At 40.8% G+C, this 20,445-nt stretch overlaps 1 protein-coding gene and 2 pseudogenes across 1 annotated transcript in view; all 3 read right to left on the bottom strand.

Moving 5' to 3' along the window:
* The window catches only part of LOC114629575, a 70,436-nt gene that overhangs the window by 13,460 nt on the left and 36,531 nt on the right, over nt 1-20,445 (bottom strand). The window contains exon 5 of the transcript XR_003712695.1: nt 17,618-17,766. The gene's annotated coding sequence lies outside the window, so the exon portion shown is untranslated. The remainder of the gene's footprint in view (nt 1-17,617; nt 17,767-20,445) is intronic.
* On the bottom strand, nt 404-3,827 carry LOC114629611 (annotated as a pseudogene).
* LOC114629577 lies at nt 4,966-7,286 on the bottom strand (annotated as a pseudogene).

The raw sequence follows: 20,445 nt of genomic DNA, 5'->3' as shown, positions 1-20,445 counted from the left end.
CCATGCAGCCAACAGAATGTTTCTACAGCAATCAATATCTCAGCAAGGCTTCCAAATACTCACAGTGCACAAAGGGCACATGGTTTGAAGAATGGAACTGGTCAAACTGGACATCGGGCAAGTCTCATCCTTGACTCTCACCCTTCACCGTATACAAAAACCAACCCCAAATGGGCCAAAGAGCTTAATATGAGATGGAAACCCTGAAGCTCTTAAAGGGAAATGGGTATGAAAAAACTTCATCAGATTTTACACATGGGGTTCGCAAAGTATAGGAATCAAAAGCAAACTGCCAAGTAGCATTTCGTATAACTGAAATATTTCTTAACTACAAAGCAAATAAACACCGCAGTAATGAGATGATTTACAATGAAAAGCCTCAGAATTGCATTATGTAACAGTCTCAACAAGAGAGACCCCAGCACGTCAACAGGTGCAGAAAATGGATATCACAAAATTCATCAGAGTCGCTTTGAAACATCTCAACGAAGTGAGTTAGACAGGTGCTTTCTGGAACAACTGTGGAAACACTAATTTTCCCCAAGAATTCCTCCCAACATAGAGAGGCGTTAGAGTTGAATGAGCTCACCTTCTCTGTCAAAAGCTCTTCATTACTGAGGATAATTTTAACATCGCTCGAAACTGTGTCAATGAAATAATTTTGCAAGTGGAAAACTTTTAAAAAGTAAGAATGTTTTAATGTAGCTCAATAATTTATCTGTTAAGAATGGGTCTGGCCCATCTGAAAACAAATGTGGAGACTTAATTTTTGCCTTGAGTTCCTCTAGTGTCACATTCAAATCCTCAGCTATATTTTCCTGTGATGTCTCATCCAGGCCAAAGGAAGATCTATAGTCACTCAAAGCCTGTTCCAACATCTCTAGGTCATTTTGGGTCAATCCTCTGAATGGTATGGTAGCCCATGCTCTTGGCATTCTGGATCCCTTCAAGATCTTTTGTTTCAGCATATCCTTCTTCTGGTCTATGGTGGCATATGTTACAATTGGCCAAGTGAGCATGAACATATGGCGTTTGTAGGCTGGGAGCTCTCTCAGAAGGGTGATTTCCAGCTTTGGGAAGTCAAGGTCAGACACATCAAAGTTAGAGACTAGGAAGACTGGAGGCTCCTGGTGTGTCACTTACTTCAGTATACTTGAAATGTTATTTCAAATCTTCTTTAATGTGTTCTCTTTATTGAATCTCCTAGGTCCAAACAGTTTTACCACCTGGAGATCAATATCTGTATGAGTTAGAACAAAAGAGGAACTCCTATTATTTTATACAATGGCTTTGGCAAGTATTGTGTCACAAAATTTAAGGTGTCCAAAAGAGATAATAATGAAGAAGTCGTCCTCCTCAAATTTGATTTTCTTCAAAAACTCATATGGATGAAATGCACAAAATGCAATACCAGGCATGTCCCATAGTGTCACATTGGGAAACTTTGCATATGAGTATGGTGATCTCACAGTGGTTGTACATATTACCCCAGTGGGAACATCCGCACCTTCTTCATCAGCTTTTACTCCTGGTAGAGCATTGATTAGACTGGACTTTCCAACCCCAAACTGCCCTATCACTGCAATGTTCACTGGGCCTTTCTCGATGTCACTCAGAGAATTGCTGATGGCAGAAACTGTTTCCTGAACGTTTCCATCTTCTATGGATGATTCAATGACAGCGATTAATTCCTGAGACAGGATATTGGTTTTCATCTTGAAATTCTTAAGGTTTGTGCCAAAGCTCGAGAACAAATCACGATCCTCCTTTGGAGGTAGTGTAGAAGAGGAAGTCTGACCTATGCCTGGGAAATATCGATGGTACCTAAGGGAGGAAAGAACCAGGAAGGTAACAAATTAGTTCAGCAAGAACAACCATTGGGACAGCAGGGCCTAGCATTTGTCCCCACATTATAAATATGGACGTTTCCCCCTTCAATCAAATGTACAGGACTAAATAGCACTTACTCCTGGCTTTAAGTTTAAATTTTGGTTTTGCTCACACTCCTTAATTTTGACTATTTTCTTCTTTACAGTGTTTTTAGTTCTTCAAGAACAAATTCAAGCCTGTAATAGCAGCATTAAGGAGGTTGTGCAATGGTCTTAGCTTATCTTGAGGTATGATATCAAGATGTTGTCTGGAAATGAAGTTAACCAAGTTCAATGCTCTGTCAGTCTCTCCAAATAATGTCATATTATGACATGCACACTGACTTTTAGGTTTTGAGTTTTACTTTAATAATTGACATGAATGGTAGCTCATTCCATTGGAGAGCTCAGCTCACGGTCAGAAGGAGTAGTCTTACGGATGTGGGAGACTCTTTAGCTACCCTTAATCATTCAATCAATTAATGGGCTCATGAGCTGTAGAGACAGTCATCAAGAGCCTAAATGAAATGGCTAATAACATCCTGCTGTGTTGATGGTTGCTATGAAATCAATTCAGTGTAGATATTTATATACAGATGAATGGACAAAGAAATTATGGTACATATATACACTAAGGATCTATGGACTTGTGAAGAAAAAATGAAACCATGACATTTAAAAAAATTAGTGTAACTGTAATTTGTTATTCAGAGAAAAGTATCTGGATCTCACATAAACAAAAAGCATATGTTGTCTTTCACAGGCTGAAGCTAGCTTTACAAAAATGTATGTGTTTGTGTCCCAGAACATGACCTACAGAGGCAGAGGTATGCAGATGAGTTCAAGGTCAGCCTGGTCTACAAAGTGAGTTCAAGATCATCTAAGGATGTTATACAGGGAACATTGTCTTGAAAAAACAAAACAAAACACACACCTTCCAAAATCTTTTGGTGACATTTTCTTTAATAGTACAGCTGCTGGTGGACTAGGTACTGGAAATACTTAGTTATCATGGCCTGCCTGTTAATAACTAAGTTGTTATTTACTGCCTGTCTAGCCATTCATTTTATGCTATTATGAGCAAACTTTCTCATATGCTGTTATAACTGTTACATGGAAACTGTGTCATGTGCTGTTACTAGGAACTTTTTTTGTAATGCCTGAGTTAACTGTTCACCCAAAGACTATTATGTTGTATGCTTTACTGTTCTTGGAAACCAATCACAACAGAGTTCAAATAGACCTGCTTTATATAGTTAGCCACAATAAGTTTGGAGTCGAGACCTCTTTGGGAATTGACATCCTATTTTCTACCATGTGCGCCATATGTCTCTTTATGGTCTAAAGCCCATCATGGCTGGATGGTGTATTATGGTACTTTTATAAGAAAATAGCAAGCTATTAGATATTCAGCCAGACTTGGTTTCTAAGCTAATGTTTGCCACAGGGGAATCAGGTAGATTTTAGGAACAGGGCACATAAAGAGTCCTCAGAGGGAAGACTTAATCTCAGGCTGTGGACAAGCCTCCTAGAGTCTAAGGATCTGAGGAAATCAAACATGCTTCATGGTAAGGTCCTGAAGAAATTGGGAAAGGAGAGAACACATCTCACCATAGCCAATGTTGTGCCAAATGAGAACATCTCCAAGCAATCGCACTGAGCACAGGAGGAAGACATGGGTTTCCATTTATTATCCACTCTTTATTCACTTCAGTACTAGAAGTCTTAGCTAGAACAGTTAGACCCAAGGAAAAAAAATAAAAATATATATGAATAGAAACGGGAAAAGTCAAAGATAATATAAGGTTCTCTCCATAAGAGAACCTAAAGTGTTCCTCTGAGAACTCTTAGAAACATTTCAGCAAAGTGGCAGAATTAAAAATTAACATTCAAATCTTGGTCTCCTTCACATATATTAATGACAAACATACTAAAGAAGAAATATGGAATCAATCTCATTTGCACTACTAGCCAGCACTTTCTCCACACAATAACATACCTTGGATTTAGCCTAACCAAGGAGGGAAAAGCCCTCTATAATGAAAACTTTAAAAGCTTCAAAAAATCCATTCCTCTGTTGAAGGACATCTGGGTTCTTCAGAGGAATGGATACAGAAAATGTGGTACATTTACTCAATGGAGTACTACTCAGCTATTAAAAACAATGAATTCATGAAATTCTTAGGCACATGGATGGAACTAGAAAATATCATCCTGAGGGAGGTAACCCAATCACAAAAGAACACACATGGTATGCACTCACTGACAAGTGGATAATAGCCCAAAAGCTCAGAATACCCAAAATATAACTCATAGACTACATGAAACTCAAAAAGAAGGAAGACCAAAATGGTTACTTTGGTCCTTCTTAGAAAGGTGCACAAAATACTCATGGGAGCAAATACAGAGACAAAGTTTGGAGTGACTGGAGGAGGGGCTGTCTGGGGACTGCCCTATGTGAGGATCCATCCCATGTGCAGTCTACAAATGCAGACACTGTTGTGGATGCCAGGAAGGCTTTGTCCGAACCTGATATATACAGAGGTTGATGCTCACAGCTAACCATTGAACTGATCTTGGGACCACAATGTAGGAGGTAGAGAGAAGATTGAAGAAGCTGAAGGGTCTTGAGGTCCCATGGGAAGAGCAACAAGACCAACAACCAGAGCTCCCAGGATCTAAACTGCCAGCCTGGGAACACACATGGATGGCTCCAGCTGTATATGTAGGTGAGGATGGCCTTGTCAGGCATTGGTGGGAGAGGAGGTAGTTGGTCCCGTGAAGATGGGATAGCTCAGTGTGGGGGAATTCAAGGGCAGGGTTGGGGGAGTGGGTGGATGGGAGGGGGAACACCCTCATAGAAGCAGGAGGAGGGGGGATAGGATAGGTAGTTACTGGGGGGGGGAATGGGTACAGGATATAACATCTGAAATGTAAATAAGTAGAATATCCAATTTTTAAAACAAAGAATGTTGAACATAAAAAAAAGCTTCAGAAAAAAATCAGAAGACACTAAAAAACAAACAAACAAACACCCCAACACTCTTTCTTTCTTTCTTTCTTTCTTTCTTTCTTTCTTTCTTTCTTTCTTTCTTTCTTTCTTATTAAACTTGTTTTAATGGGTCTCAAAATTCTGTGACAGATTTTTGGTCAAGTTGTTTCCATTAAAAAATACTGATTTTGAAAACTAATAACTTAAAACTGCCAGACACACACACAAATGGTCCACAAAACATTCTTTCCTTCTGAAGGTTTTACTATACATTGTTATCATTAACCAGTGTTTTACTATTAAACTTAAATGGCCAATTGAGACAAACAGTTCTGAGACTGTTCTTCCACCACTGAGTAAGACTGGGATGGCAGGTGTTAGGGATGATATTCATTTAGCCTTCTGAGCTTTCTGGGCAGACTTGGTGACTTTGCCGGCTCCAGCAGCCTTCTTATCCAGCGCTTTGATGACACCCACAGCAACTGTCTACTTTATGTCGTGAACAGCAAAACGACCAAGTGGAGGATAGTCAGAGAAGCTCTCAACACACATGGGCTTGCCAGGAACCATATCAACACTGGCTGCATCAGACTTCAAGAATTTGGGGGCATCTTCCAGCTTCTTACCAGAACGACGCTCGATTTTTTCTTTAAGCTCAGCAAACTTGCATGCTATGTGGGCTGTGTGACAATCCAGAACAGGAGCAGAGCCAGCACTAATTTGGCCTGGATAGTTCCAGATAATCACCTGAGCAGTGAAGCCAGCTGCTTCCATTGGTGGGTCATTTTTGCTGTCACCAGCAACATTGCCACGTCTAACATCTTTGATGGACACATTCTTTACATTGAAGCCCACATTGTCCCCAGGAAGAGTTTCACTCAAAGCTTCATGGTGCATTTCAATAGACTTGACTTCAGTTGTTATATTGACTGGTGCAAAGGTAACCACCATGCTGGGTTTGAGAACACCAGTTTGCACTTGGCCCACGGGGACAGTGCCAATGCCCCCAATTTTATAGACATCCTGGAGGGGCAGTCGCAGAGGCTTGTGAGTTGGATGAGTTGGTGGCAGGATACAGTCCAAAGCTTGCAGCAGTGTGGTGCCACTGGCACTGCCATTTTTTCAGGTGACTTTCCATCCTTTTAACCAAGGCATATTAGCACTTGGCTCTAGCATGTTGTCACCATTCCAACCAGAAATTGGCACAAGTGCTACTGTGTCAGGATTATAGCCATTTTTCTTTTTTTTTTTCTTTTTTTCTTTTTTTTTTAGGCAGTAACATTTTTTCTTTTTTTTTTAAATAATTTATTTATTTATTTTTTTCAAATCGTAATTCATTCACACAGGGGTTATAAACACAGAAAGGCAGGACGTGGGGAAGAGGATGACACTGGAGTGTGGATGTTCAGGGGGAATACAGATATCTTTCAGAACAGGGTATTGTCTGGGTGAAGGTTCAGGGGACAGGTCACTATGACCCTGCCTATGATTCACTTGTCCTTATCTAAGTTGGTATTGTCTGCCAAGACTACCTATTTACAAAGCCTATGACTACTCAGGCTGGTAAATTTCCACAAAAGCTGCCTGTTTAAAATAGCTTATAGCTATCTGTTTCAATGTTTTTCCACAGAGACCCAAGACTTGGCGTTATTATACATGTATGACAGGCCTATTGCTGATTTTAGGCCTATGGCTGATTTTAGGCCTTCAGTGTGTAATCAGGGCTGCCCCTGACATCTCCTCCCTTCTCTAAGTATAGAAGGGCTGTGGTGATTCTGATCTTTCGAAGGCGGGGATAGAGGCCTGACCTCCAATAATTGAAGGGGACCTTGTAATGGCTCCAGTCCGCCAATTTTCTTAATGTAGGTGCTGACTTCCTTAATAATTTCCTCATATCTCTTCTGACTGTATGGTGGCTTGGTGGAATCCATTTTGTTAACACAGACAATTAGCTGTTTCACACCCAGGGTGGAAGCCAGAAGAGCATGCTCAAGGGTCTGCCCGTTCTTGGTGATACCAGCTTCAAACTCACCAACACCAGCAGCAACAATGAGAACAGCACAGTCAGCCCGAGATGTGCCTGTAATCATGTTTTTGATGAAGTCTCTGTGCCCTGATAGTCACGTAGTATTTGCTGGTCTCAAATTTCCACAGGGAGATGTCAATAGTGATATCTCGCTCATGCTCAGCTTTCAGTTTGTCCAAGACCCAGGTGTACTTGAAGGAACCTTTTCCCATCTTGGCAGCCTCCTTCTCAAACTTTTTGATGCTTCGTTTGTCTATTCCACCACATTTGTAAATCAGGTGGCCGGTTGTGGTGGACTTGCCAGAATCTACACATCCAATTACGACGATGTTGATGTGAGTCTTTTCCTTTCCCATTTTTGCTTTGAATTAGTGGTGACTTTCACAACACCTGTGTTCTGACGGCAAACCCGTTGCGGAAAAAGCCTAATACTCATTCTAAAGGATTAGAAGAATTCATGTCATAAAAATGGCTGGCTTAAGAAAATTAATCTAGGGGGCTGGAGTGATGGCTCAGTGGTTAAGCGCTCTGACTGCTCTTCCAGAGGTCTTGAGTTCAATTCCCAGCAACCACATGGTGGCTCACAACCATCTGATGCCCTGTTCTGATGTGTCTGAAGATAGTTACAATGTACTCATAAAAACAAATAATAATAAATGGACTAAATCTCTGAAACTGTAAGCCATCCCCCATGGTTGCTTTTATAGGAGTTGCCCTGTTCATGAAATCTCTTCATAGCAATGGAAACACTAAGACAGAAACACTGTGAGTGTATTTAGTATGGTCAACCTTTTGCACAATTCTGTAGTCTTCATTATCATGAAAGAATATGTGCTAGAGAGAAACCTTATGAATGTGTTTAGTATAATGAAGCCTTTGCATAAAAAAAGAAGAAGTAGACTAACAGACTGGATACGTAAACAAGACCCAGAATTTTGCTATACACAGAAAACATACCTCAATGACAAAATTCTGGGTAAATTACTCAGGGCTGAAATCAATCAAGTAGAAACAAAAACAACTATACAAAGAATCAACAAAACCAGGAGATGGTTCTTTGAGAAAATCAACAAGATAGATAAACCCTTAGCCAGATTAACCAGAGGGCACAGAGACACTATCTAAGTTAATAAAATCAGAACTGAAAAGGGAGACATAACAACAGAAACTGAAGAAATTCAAAAAATCATCAGATCCTACTACAAAAGCCTATACTCAACAAAACTGGAAAGTCTGAATGAAACAAACAATTTCCTAGACAGATACCAGGTACCAAAGTTAAACCAGGATCAGATAAACCATCCAAACAGTCCCATAACCCTTAAAGAAATAGCAGCAGTCATTAAAAGTCTCCACACCAAAAAAGCCCAGGACCAGATGGTTTTAGTGCAGAATTCTATCAGATCTTCAAAGAAGACCTAATACCAATTCTCTTCAAACTATTCCACAAAATGGAAACAGAAGGAACATTATCCAATTTGTTTTATGAAGCCACAAGTGTGCTCATACCTAAACCACACAAAGACCCGACAAAGAAAGAGAACTTCAGACCAATCTTCCCTATGAATGTCGATGCAAAAATACTCAATACAATTCTCACAAACCAAATCCAAGAACACATCAAAACAATCATCCATAATGATCAAGTAGACTTCATCCCAGGAATGCAGGGATGGTTCAATATGTGAAAATCCATCAACATAATCTATTATATAAACAAACTCAAAGGAAAAAAACACATGATCATCTCACTAGATGTTGAGAAAGCATTTTACAAAATTCAACACCCCTTCATGGTAAAAGTGCTGGAAAGATCAGAAATTCAAGGCCCATACCTAAACATAGAAAAAGCAATATACAACAAGCCAATAGCCAACATCAAACTAAATGCAGAGAAACTAGAAGCAATCTCACTAAAATGAGGAACTAGATAAGGCTGCCCACTCTCCCCCTACATATTCAGTATAGTACTGGAAGTTCTAGCTAGAGCAATTAGACAACAAAATGAGGTCAAAGGGATACAGATAGGAAAGGAAGAAATCAAAATATCACTATTTACAGATGATATGATAGTAGATTTAAGTGACCCCAAAACTTCCATCAGAGAACTCCTAAACCTGATAAACAACTTCAGCTGGATGGATATAAAATTAATTGAAACAAATCAATAGCCTTCCTCTACTCAATGGATAAACAAGTTGAGAAAGAAATTAGGAAAATGGCACCCTTGACAATAGTCACAAATAATATAAAATACCTTGGTGTGAATCTAACTAAATAAGTGAAAGATCTGTATGACAAGAAATTCAAGTCTCTGAAGAAAGAAATTGAAGATGGAAAGATCCCCCATGCTCATGGATTGTCAGATTTAATAAAGTAAAAATGGCCATCTTGCTGAAAGCAATCTACAGATTCAATGCAATCTCCATCAAAATTTTAACTCAATGCTTTACAGAGAAAAAGCAATTTGCAAATTCATTTGGAATAACAAAAAAACTGAGGATAGGGAAAACTATTCTTAACAATAAAAGACCTTCTTGGGGAATCAGCATCCCTGACCTCAAACTGTACTACAGAGCAATAGTGATAAAAACTGCATGGTATTGGTTGGTACAGAGACATGCAGGAAGATCAATGTAATAGAATTGAAGACCCAGAAATGAACCCACACACCTATGGTCACCTGATCTTTGACAAAGGAGCTAAAACTGTCCAGTGGAAAAAGGACAGCATTTTCAACAAATGGTGCTGGTTCAACTGGAGGATAACATGTAGAAGAATGCAAATTGATCCATTCTTATCTCCTTGTACAAAGCTCAAGTCCAAGTGGATCAAGGACCTCCACATAAAACCAGATATACTGTAACTATTAAAAGAGCAAGTAGGGGAGAGCCTTGACTACTTGGGCACAGGGGAAAAGTTCCTGAGCAGAACACCAATGATTGATGCTCTAAGATCAAGAACTGAAAAATGGGACCTCATAAAATTGCAAAGCTTCTGTAATTCAAAGGACACTGTCAATAGGACAAAATGGCAACAAACTGATTGGGAAAAGATCTTTACCAATCCTATATCCAATAGAGAGCTAATATCCAATACATATTAAGAGCTCAAGAAATTAGACTCCATGCAATCAAATAATCCTATTAAAAATGGGGTACAGAGCTAAACAAAGAATTCTTAACTGAGGAAACTCAAATGGCCTCGAAGCATCTAAAGAAATGCTCAACATCCTTAGTCAGCAGGGAAATGCAAATCAAAACAACTCTGAGATTCCATCTCACACCAGTCAGGATGGCAAAGATCAAAAATTCAGGTGATATTAGATGTTGGTGAGGGTGTGGAGAAAGGGGAACACTCCTCCATTGTTGGTGGGATTGCAAGCTGGTACAACCACTCTGGAAATCAGTCTGGGGGTTCCTCAGAAAATTGGACATAGTATTATCTGAGGATCCAGCTATACCACTCCTGGGCATATATCCAAATGATGCTCCAACATATAACAAGGACACATGCACTACTACATTCATAACAGCCTTATTTATAGTAGCCAGAAGCTAGAAAGAGCCCAGATGTCCTTCAACAGAGGAATGAATACAGAAAATGTGGTACATTTACACAATGGAGTATTACTCATCGATTACAAACAATGAATTCATGAATTTCTTAGGCAAATGAATGGAACTAGAAAATATCATCCTGAGTAAGGTAACCCAATCACAAAAGAACACACATGGTATGCACTCACTGATAAGTGGATATTAGCCCAAAAGCTAGCAATACCCAAGATACAACTCACAGACCACATGAAGTTCATGAAGAAGGAAGATCAAAGTGTGGGTGCTTCTGTTTTTTTTAGAAGTAAGAAAATACTCATAGGAGCAAATATGGAGACAAAGTGTGGAGCAGAGACTTAAGGAAGGAATGTCCCAAGACTGCCCCATCTGGGTATTCATCCCATGTGTAGTCATCAAAGGCAGATGAAGTTGTGGATGCCAGGAAGTGCATGCTGACAGAAGCCTGATATACCTGTCTCCCGAGAGGTCTGCCAGAGCCTGACATATACAGAGGTGAATGCTCTCAGCTAACCATTGAATTGATCATGTGGTTCCCAATGGAGGAGTTAGAGAGAAGATTGAAGGAGCTGAAGGGGTTTTTTGTCTCATTGGGAGAGTAACAAGACCAACAAACTAGAGCTCCCAAGGTCTAAACAGCCAGTCTGGGAGCACACAGGGAGGGACCCATGGTTCCAGATGTATATGTAGGTGAGGATGGCTTTGTCAGCATGGATGGGAGAGAAGGTCCTTTGTCTTGGGAAGGCTGGATACCCCAGTGTGGGGGAATTTGAAGGCAGGAAGGTGGGAGTCGATGGGGAAGAAGCAGGAGGAGGGGGGAATCGGATAGGGGGTTTCTGGGTGTGGGAAATGGGTAAAGGGGATAACATCTGAAATGTAAATAAATAAAATAATTCAATTTAAAAGAATCTTAAAATTTAGTTGAAAGCGTGAAAGATCCCAGAAACAAAGCAAGCTTGAGGCAGGGGAAATACTAATGATATTACCGTACTTCATTTCAAGGTCTGCTTCTGAAGGACAGTAACAAAAAGCCCACGTTATTGCCTGGATATCAGACAACTTAAAAATCAGGGTAATGCAGAAAATACAGATATAAACCCACAGGGCTACAACCACAGAATTTTCTTTGTTTGTTTCTTTGTTTCCTCCTCCACCTCCTCTTTTTTCTTTCAAATGGTCTTTCTATTAAGAAATGAAGCTCAAAACTCTGGAATGAAAACACTTTAAGAAGTTGGGATAGGTAGGGGCTTTCCCAGTAGGGTTCCAGCTGCTCAGGAAATGAGGCCATAACTATAAGCAGGAGCTCATGAAAATTAGAAGCTTCTGTACAGTAAAGGAAACAGACAAGGAAATAGACAGCTTGCCAGATGGGAGGGGATCCTTGTTAGTAATTCATTCATGAGAAGATTAATATTCAAAATATGCACAGAACTTAAAACTAAAACCATGATCAATAAGAAAACAAACAGCTCTATCAAAACATGGATGTGTAACTTAACAGAGTTCTTGGAAGAAGAAACACAAATGACCAATTAATATATATTTATATTTTAATGTGTTCAGTATCCTCAGCCAATATAACATGAGAATTGTATCTACTTTGGGATTTCATCTCACCTGAGTCAGAGAGGCTTTCATCAAGAGAGAACATGGCAACAGATGCTGGTATGGATGTAGAGGAAGGAGAGTCCTTATTTGCTGCTGTGGGGTTGTAAACAAGCTCAGCCATTATGGAACCAGTGACACCACTCCTGAGTGTAGCCCTGAAGGACTCTATATCCTAGCACAAAGACCCTGGAATATGATGTTCATCACTGATCTAGTGACAATAGCTGGGAAATGCAATCACCCCAGATGATAAGTGAATAATAATGAGGATGTGCCACAGAGACACAATGGAACTGGATTCATGAATAATATCAACGGAAGTGCATAACATTCAGACAAACTGACAGAGCTACTAAATGTTAAGTGAGGTCACCCAATGTCACAAAGGCAAACCTGATGTTGTCTCTCATATATGGATTTCAGCTTCTTATATTTAGGTATGTACATTTATGTAGCAGGAAGTGCTTGCAGAGGCCAGGAAACTGGAAAGGGGCCCATAAGAGGGGTAAAATAGCCTTGGGGGAGATAGTAGCATATATAGGATTGGCAAGTGTTGATTCTCTAACAGAACTCCAGCAGGACCCTCAGCCATCCAAGAAAGGTGTTCACACAACAGCAGAGCTTAGCAGTTATCCTCTTTAATCTTGTGACCCATTACCCTTAAGATTATCTGGGGCAGTGAAACATTTTTGAACAATTAGCAGTTTTTTAAGGATAGCCCTCCTGTTCATAGTTGGCATTATTCCCTATTCAGAGCTGGACCTGGGCTGTTCCCTGGCTCAGGCTCCCAGTTTCTCATGTGAAGGGGCTGACAGTAACTGTCCTTAACAATGTAGTGAAATGAGTAAGAGCCACTCAATATATTCAATATGTATTCCAGGTTATAGTGACCCGAGCTTAAATATATGTCTTTCCATGCCCCCCCCAACATATGTGTCATTCAGATGTTGCTGGACCAACAGTCTACAATCTCTTATTGTTTACAATGAGTGTTTGATGAAAAACAAGCATGCTTTCACACTAGCATGGAAACCAAGTGTTTTGGACACCATCAGAATTGATAAAAATTTGACAGAACCTTTAAATGGTACAACTTTCTTCCTTGCTGTGCTGTCTATGGAAGTTATACAGCAATGAGCACCAAGCATACACATTGGGCCTATATGCCTAATCCTACATTTAATATAGGAGTAAGTAAGGGGGATATGGATATCCTCTTGGTGGTTAATAAATCTTTTTGGTTACCTGATCCTTATGACAAGTTGGGAAGTGCTAAGGCTATGGATGAGACGACAGAAATCATGAACTATACCATGGGAGTGCAAGGGACTCCTATTTGTATGAGTATAGGAAATCAAAGTCCACATAGAACTTTTCGAGTGTGGTTATTCATAGTGGATGCTACCTAGAATTTTCATAATAAATTTTACATGCTTCACGCATCTGCCTTTAGTGGATAGAAGATTAATGCTACTAGTTCCTTAAATCTAACATCTGGTCTTGTGAGATATGGATTACTAACAAGGAATTGGACTGAATACAAAGTCAACAACTTTAAATGGAGCACCCGTGGAGGCTTGTTGATATCCCATGAAGAAGTTATTGATTTTAGTTCTTGTTGCTTTCCTCGGGAAAATGTTCTCATTCAGAATTAAGATGGCAATGGTATAATTCAAATGGAACTGTGGAAATTAGTTCTATTATTAATGAACTTATTTGTTGGCATGGAGTTGAACTGTCAGGTCCTCTCCTGTAATTTGACCATCCAGTGCAGACTATTTTGTGGAAAATAACAAGTGCCTTTTACCCTCTTTAAGAATGGAAAGGGAGTTTAAATATTAATGATGGTTAGTAGACTTTGACTGTTAGCTTAAATCAATGTCATCCCTTTGTAGTATGTATATCATTATCTTATTTGCTGTTGAAAAGGCCTGTACAGTGTCAACCTAATAATTATAGTGTCACTTGTGAATATTGTACTCTTCATAGCTGTGTTAATTCTAGCATGTCCTTAAGTGTCACTTCTGAACATTTGTGCATTCTTAGAGCAAGGCCAGCAGTCTGGAATCTGGTGAAACTGTCGAGGCCATGGTGTAATGATTTTTAATACTCGTTGAAAGAGTATTAAGAAGAACTTGTAGAGCCTGACTGCATAGAGGTTGATGTCAAAAGTATCCTGTCTCCAGGAAAAAGACATCAGGATGGGTATGGCCCTCACTGGACAACGACAGGGGGACCAGAGCTATTACAAGGTCCCCTTCAATTACTGTAGGTCAGGCCTCTGTCCCTGCCTTTGTAAGATTAGGATCACCACAGCCCTTCTATACTTAGAGAAGGGAGGAGATGTCAGGGCCAGCCCTGCTTATACACTGAAGGCCTAAAATCAGCCATAGGCCTGTCATACATGTATACTAACACCAAGTCTTGGGTCTCTGTGGAAAAACATTGAAACAGATGGCTATAAGCTATTGTAAATAGGCAGCTTTTGTGGAAATTTACCAGCCTGAGTAGTCATAGACCTTGTAAATAAGTAGCCTTGGCAGATAATACCAACTTAGATAAGGACAAGTAAATCATAGGCAGAGTCATATCGACTTGTCCCCTGAACCCAGCCGATACCCAGTTCTGAAAGATATCTGTATTCCCCCTGAACACCCACACTCCGGTGTCATCTCCTTCCCCACATCCTGCCTTTTTGTGTTGATAACCCCTGTGTGAATAAGTAAAATTTATGATTTGAAAAATAAATAAATAAATAAATAATTAAAAAAATAAACAAAGAAACAACAACAACAACAACAGCCAAAAAAAGAAGAACTTGTAGGATGACTGAGCTGAATGTTGCTGTCATTATGGGAATTATTGAACTAGATACTGTTCATACTACTGATAGACTGGCGCCTAATAAAGAAATTAAAACTGCTGAGTTTATGAGTGACTGCCACAAGCATTCTGCAGAACTTTGGATTAAACACAAGAAAATAATGACATGGTTAATGAAATAGCTGATATTAGACAAGCTCTAATTCTGGTTGGAGTTAGGGACAGTCAAAGAACAAAAGAAGTTTAAATGTGGCGACATGTTATATACTGTATTTCACCTTTAAATTTGAACAAGAACAAGTATGACTGGAAAAAAGGTTAAAACGCATTTGATGGACCACCCTCATTTTTCTTAAGTATTTCATGATTATCAACAAGAAATAAAGGACACTTTCTTGTGGTACTGCATAAGGGTATTCTGGGTCATGGCTGGGCAGTAGCCTACAACCCTGAGACTCTGCGTGAGAACTGGCAGGAGTTCAGTGTGCCCCCAGAACCCAGGGTACTGAAAAGCAGTCTAGTCTCCATAGAATTACATTGTTCAGTCACATAGGCCAGACAGCCCCTCCCAAAATGCACAGGTAGAGGGAGTGACTAGAGGCCTCAGGCCCTAGGGATTTACATACTAATGAAGGCCAGAGGGCGGAGCAAATTAAGCATGCCTCCCCAGATTCTCCCCCAATCCTCCCCCAATCCTCCCCCAATCCTCCCCCTTTCTCTCTCCCTATATAACTCAGGACTGCCCTGAGTTTTACGGGGGTACCTCCAGATTCATCCACCATCCGTCATGACAATAAACCCTTTTGGAACCAAGGACTTCTTCATGTTATTGGGGCCTGCCGCTTCCAAAGCCTCAGGCTGCTGGAACGTTAGACCTTGCTTCGGCATGTGGGAACCGCTGAAGCTTGGAAACCCACTGGGACTCCACAACTGTGGTCAATATTTTTTCCCACAGTTTCTCAAAAAGATTCCTTTACCTAGAAGCTGCTATCCTTTTATTTTCACTAATAAGTTTACTGGCTTCTTTGTGCAAGATTGTGAAATAGCATGACATAGAAAACACTGTATTTACTGGAAGGATGCATGATCTTCAACATAAACTTAATTTTCATGATAACTGAAGAGAGCTTAAACAAAACAGAGATGCAGTGGGCCAACTGGAAGAGCCACTCCATTACTTTGGAGTGATGGCCACTTATGGTTTGAAGTTAAGTTCTTGAAAACAATCAGTGACTGTTATCTGAGACTTATGGAGTTGCTGATTCTTGGGAATTTCAGAATCTTAGCATGTCCTCAGTCCAAGACATACCTGGCAAACCAGGAAGCCTTGTGTGACTGAGGATTGCTCAGGTAATGATTCCTTCAGACAACTTCTAGATCAAGCAAGAGGTTTTGGTCTGTGGAAATTGAACTCCTAAAAGCCCCCTTTTCAGTCGAAATCAGTGAAAGTGATTCTGCAAGGCTCTGTGGGGTTCATTCTATCAGAGACTGTCCTTCCCTGCTGCTTGCTAAGCTTTAACACATCCTGAAGCGTCTCTCTTTCTTGTCCTGCATCACTCAGAACACTAACAAGTGATATAACTCCTAACAGCAAATTCGAACACAAAGCCAAAGGTTATATGAAAGACAAAGACAGCTCATCTCTAAAAACAACAAATGCCAGGGAATTTCTTGTGGTTTTCATGAGAATGACATAGGTGAAATTCCAGACAAAGAATTGAAAAGGATGATTGTAAATATAACCAAGGAAGAAAGGACTCAATCAGCTGAATGAAAATTCGGGTCAACAAAGGGAATGATGATGGAATTCAATAAACAGAAATACCGAAGAAACTCTTGTCTTCAATGGGGCTAGAAATTAAAACTTGATAAATCAAATGCTCAATGGAAAGGCTTATCAATGCTGTGGATCATGTGAAAGAGATTATCAGGAGTTTTAGGTATATATAAATAATATAGAATTGGAAAACAGGTTCAACGTTGCCTATAATAAATGAAAAACCTATGAACAAACCATGTATAATCTTTGGAACACCAGGAAATGTACGGGCATAGAAGAAGGAGAAGAACTTCATTCCAATAGCATAGAAAATATATTCAATGAATCTTAGCAGAAATGTTCCCAAATTTAGGGACAGCAAAGCACATCAAGATAGATACAAGAAGCATGTAGAACTCCAGATACACAGGGCAGAAAGAGAAACTCCTAGAGTCATATTATAGTGAAAATCCTGAATATACAGAGCAACTTGGTTTGCAGACTGCAAGAGAGAAACAGGAAGAACTTTAAAATAGGACCTTCAGAGTAACAAGTGACTGAGGACAGAAGGATCTTTGAAAACTGAAAGGCCTACCATGATCTGCCAGAGCTTGTCTGTGACTGTTTCTGATCTGGGATTTTATCTCCATGGGGCAAATGAAGAGCATACAGCGTGGACTCTAAGGACATCTGAATATCCCAACCTGGACTCTTTCTCCAAGCTTGACTGCTCCAGAAGGCAAGCAAGGCCCACAACACACAGGTGGAAGGAAGGGGTTGCCTCCTCTGCTTTGGGAAGCTCAGTGGTCCAAAAGATGTCCACGGAAGGGCACTCCTGTGCCCAGGATGCTCCCTGAATACAAAGACTTGAGCCCTCCTTTCCTGGAGTCAGCACACCACTCCTCATGTTATCACACATCTTGGGTTAACTGACAAGGTTAACCTAGAGACACACCCTTTACTTACCTCAGCAGTGGTGACCTTGGTCTGGTGGCAATAACACTTCTGTGAAAGCTCTCCTCTCAGGAAAGGTCTTTATCTAAAGCTGGAATTCAGATTCAGGATGTTTATGAAGAGAAGATGTGAGGTGTGGAGTTCTGGTGTCCCAGGAAGAACTGTACAAAGAAAGGAGGAGGCTCTGGGATGGATAGTTCTGATCTACCTGAGTTTCTTTGTCCTTACTGTTCCACAAACAGCCCTTGTTCTCTACACTTTCCCCCCTGGATCTGAGCTCTATTTATCTAAACCGCTTAAGGGGGGATGCTGTAATCAGAGTAGGTTTCAGGTTCTATTCCTGGAAATGGTTAGTTTGTGAGAATCAAATGGGAACTCTATTGTGTTTGATAAAAAGAAATAACCAGGATTATGTTCGGAAGAGTTGAGGTAGTGTGTGTGGGAGAGGATGCCTCTGTGTGCCCATGCTGAGGCATCCCTTCCTCGTGAGGTACCAGCCACAGGAATAGAATAGAGTATATTTAGGGCATGGGAAGGAGCGTTGGGAAGGGAGGAGACAGAGATGGGGGGGGAAGGGGTGAGGAGGGGAGGAGAGGAGGGGAGAGGAGAGGAGAGGAGAAGTGGAGTACTAGAGGCTGGCCATGAACAGGTGAGAAAGGGGAGGGAGGAGAATGGGGAGAGAAGGGTCAGAGAGGAAAGAGAGTAGGAGGGTAAGAGAGTGAGGTGGGGGTCAAACAGCCCCCCCCTTTTTTTGAGACAGGGTTTCTCTGTATAGCCCTGGCTGTCCTGGATCTCACTCTGTCACTCTGTAGATCAGGCTGGCCTAGAATGCAGAAATCTGCCTGTCTTCCAAGTGCTGGGATTAAAGGATAAAGGTGTGGGCCACCACTGCCCAGCAGGGGGTGATCCTTTGAACACAGTTCACGGTAGAGACTCTGGCTTGCATGGATCAATAAGGCACCTGCTGGACCTCAGACGCAGAATCAAGCCTTGCCAGATCTTTATCATTATTGGTCTACAGACAGCCCTTGCTCTCAACACTATTCAGCCTGGGTCTGAGCCCTATTTCTCTAAACTACCAAAGGGGAGACATAGTCACAGTAGGTTTTAGTTTCTATCCTGTCAAATGGCTAGTTTGTAGGAATTAATCCAGAAGTCCACACATTCTCTTTTAGGGAAGGTCATAGGTGGGCCAAGGGGTTTGAGATTTTGCAGCATGCCTGGCTAAGTTTGTGGGGAATTACCATGAGAGTCCCCAAACCCTCATGTTTTTGAAAGCTTAGTTGATAGGGAGTGGCACTATTCAGAGGTGTGGCCTTCTTGAAGTAGGTGTGGCCTTGGATGAAGTATCTCATTGGAGTGAACTTTGAGTTTATGGGTCCTCACTCAAGCTGAGTCCAGTGTGATACCTATTCTATCTTAGTTAGGATTTCTATTGATGTGATAACATACCATGACCAAAAGCAATCTGAGGAGTAAATAATTTATTTCAGTTTGTATTTCCATATCATTGAGAGTAGCCAGAGTAGGAACTTAAGGCAGGAACGTGGAAGCAGGAACTGAAGCAGAGGCCATTAAGGGGTGCTGCCTACTGGCTTGGTCTCTCCTGGATTGCTTGCTTGGCCTTTAAGTCACTTTGAACCACCAGCCCAGGATTGGCATTACCGACCATGAACTAGACCTTCCTATATTAATCATTAATTAAGAAAATGCATGCCAGGCATCATGGTGCATGCCTTCAATCCCAGCACTCAGGTGCAGGCACAGGCAGATTCTGTGAGTTTTAAGCTAGTCTTGATTTCACAGTGAGTTCTAGGATAGTCAGAGCTATATAGGGAGACAGTCAGAACCATCACTACCACTCCCACCACCAATGATGGGGGTGGGGGGTTAGGGGCCACTACAGGCTTGGCTACTGGCTAATCTTATGGAGGCATTTGCTTAATTTGTTTTTCTCTTTTTAATGATTCTAGCTTGTGTCAAGTCCAGATAACATTAGTTAGGACACAAAACTCACATTAGAGCCGACTTAACCATTTCCCTGGCTTTTCTTGTGTCTCATCTCTGAACACCGGCTGATGAAAATAATTTGTGATCATTTAATGTTTAGGATGAAAAATTCCATGGTGACAGAACTTGACCCATTTCTGTATGCGCAATACACACTCACTGTAGCTCACACACAGCTTGAAACATCAGTAAGTAACTTCAGAATTCAGAGCACGGCTGTGTCTGTTTTCTTTCTGTGGCACTGCAGTGGCCCCATGTAGTGTGGAAAGTAAACAACTTCAGAATGCCTAGCATAACTGTGTCTGTCTGTTGCCATTTTCCTCATGTGATTGACAATACATTTCTGGTATAACTTTGATTATTAATAATTTGCCATAGCATGTCACTATTCCAAAGAAGTTCAGGATTTGTGTTCACACACCTACACATGCTAAATGTAAAGCTCCATGAGTAGCTTTGTGTACTGAGTCATCTGCCACATAGGAACACATACTTATTGTACACATAGACACATATACCAGCTCATAGAAATGCACACATGTTCAGGCCCAGCATGTGCACACATGGATGCAGATACAGTTTTGTCTTTGATCCAGGGTAATAAGGTCACCTTGCATTTGCTCTGTAACTAAAGAGAGAACCATAGTGTCCCTCTGAGAGATTACAGGTGTCTTAGGTCTGAATTAAGCAGATTCTCCTGGACATTGAGACCTCTAGCTCATTCATGCTTAACTTGTCCCACTGTATCATGGAAGCCCCGTTATGCTCTGAGGAATGCTCTCCACTGCTCTCCTGATATTGCGGAGATGAAGGTAGATTATGTTCTTTCT

This window comes from Grammomys surdaster, unplaced genomic scaffold (genome assembly GCF_004785775.1).
Source record: "Grammomys surdaster isolate TR1022 unplaced genomic scaffold, NIH_TR_1.0 313, whole genome shotgun sequence".
In the NCBI taxonomy this organism is placed as follows: Eukaryota; Metazoa; Chordata; class Mammalia; order Rodentia; family Muridae; genus Grammomys; species Grammomys surdaster.
The sequence above is the reverse complement of the archived record's forward strand: the minus strand, read 5'-3'. Positions and strand labels throughout refer to the sequence as shown.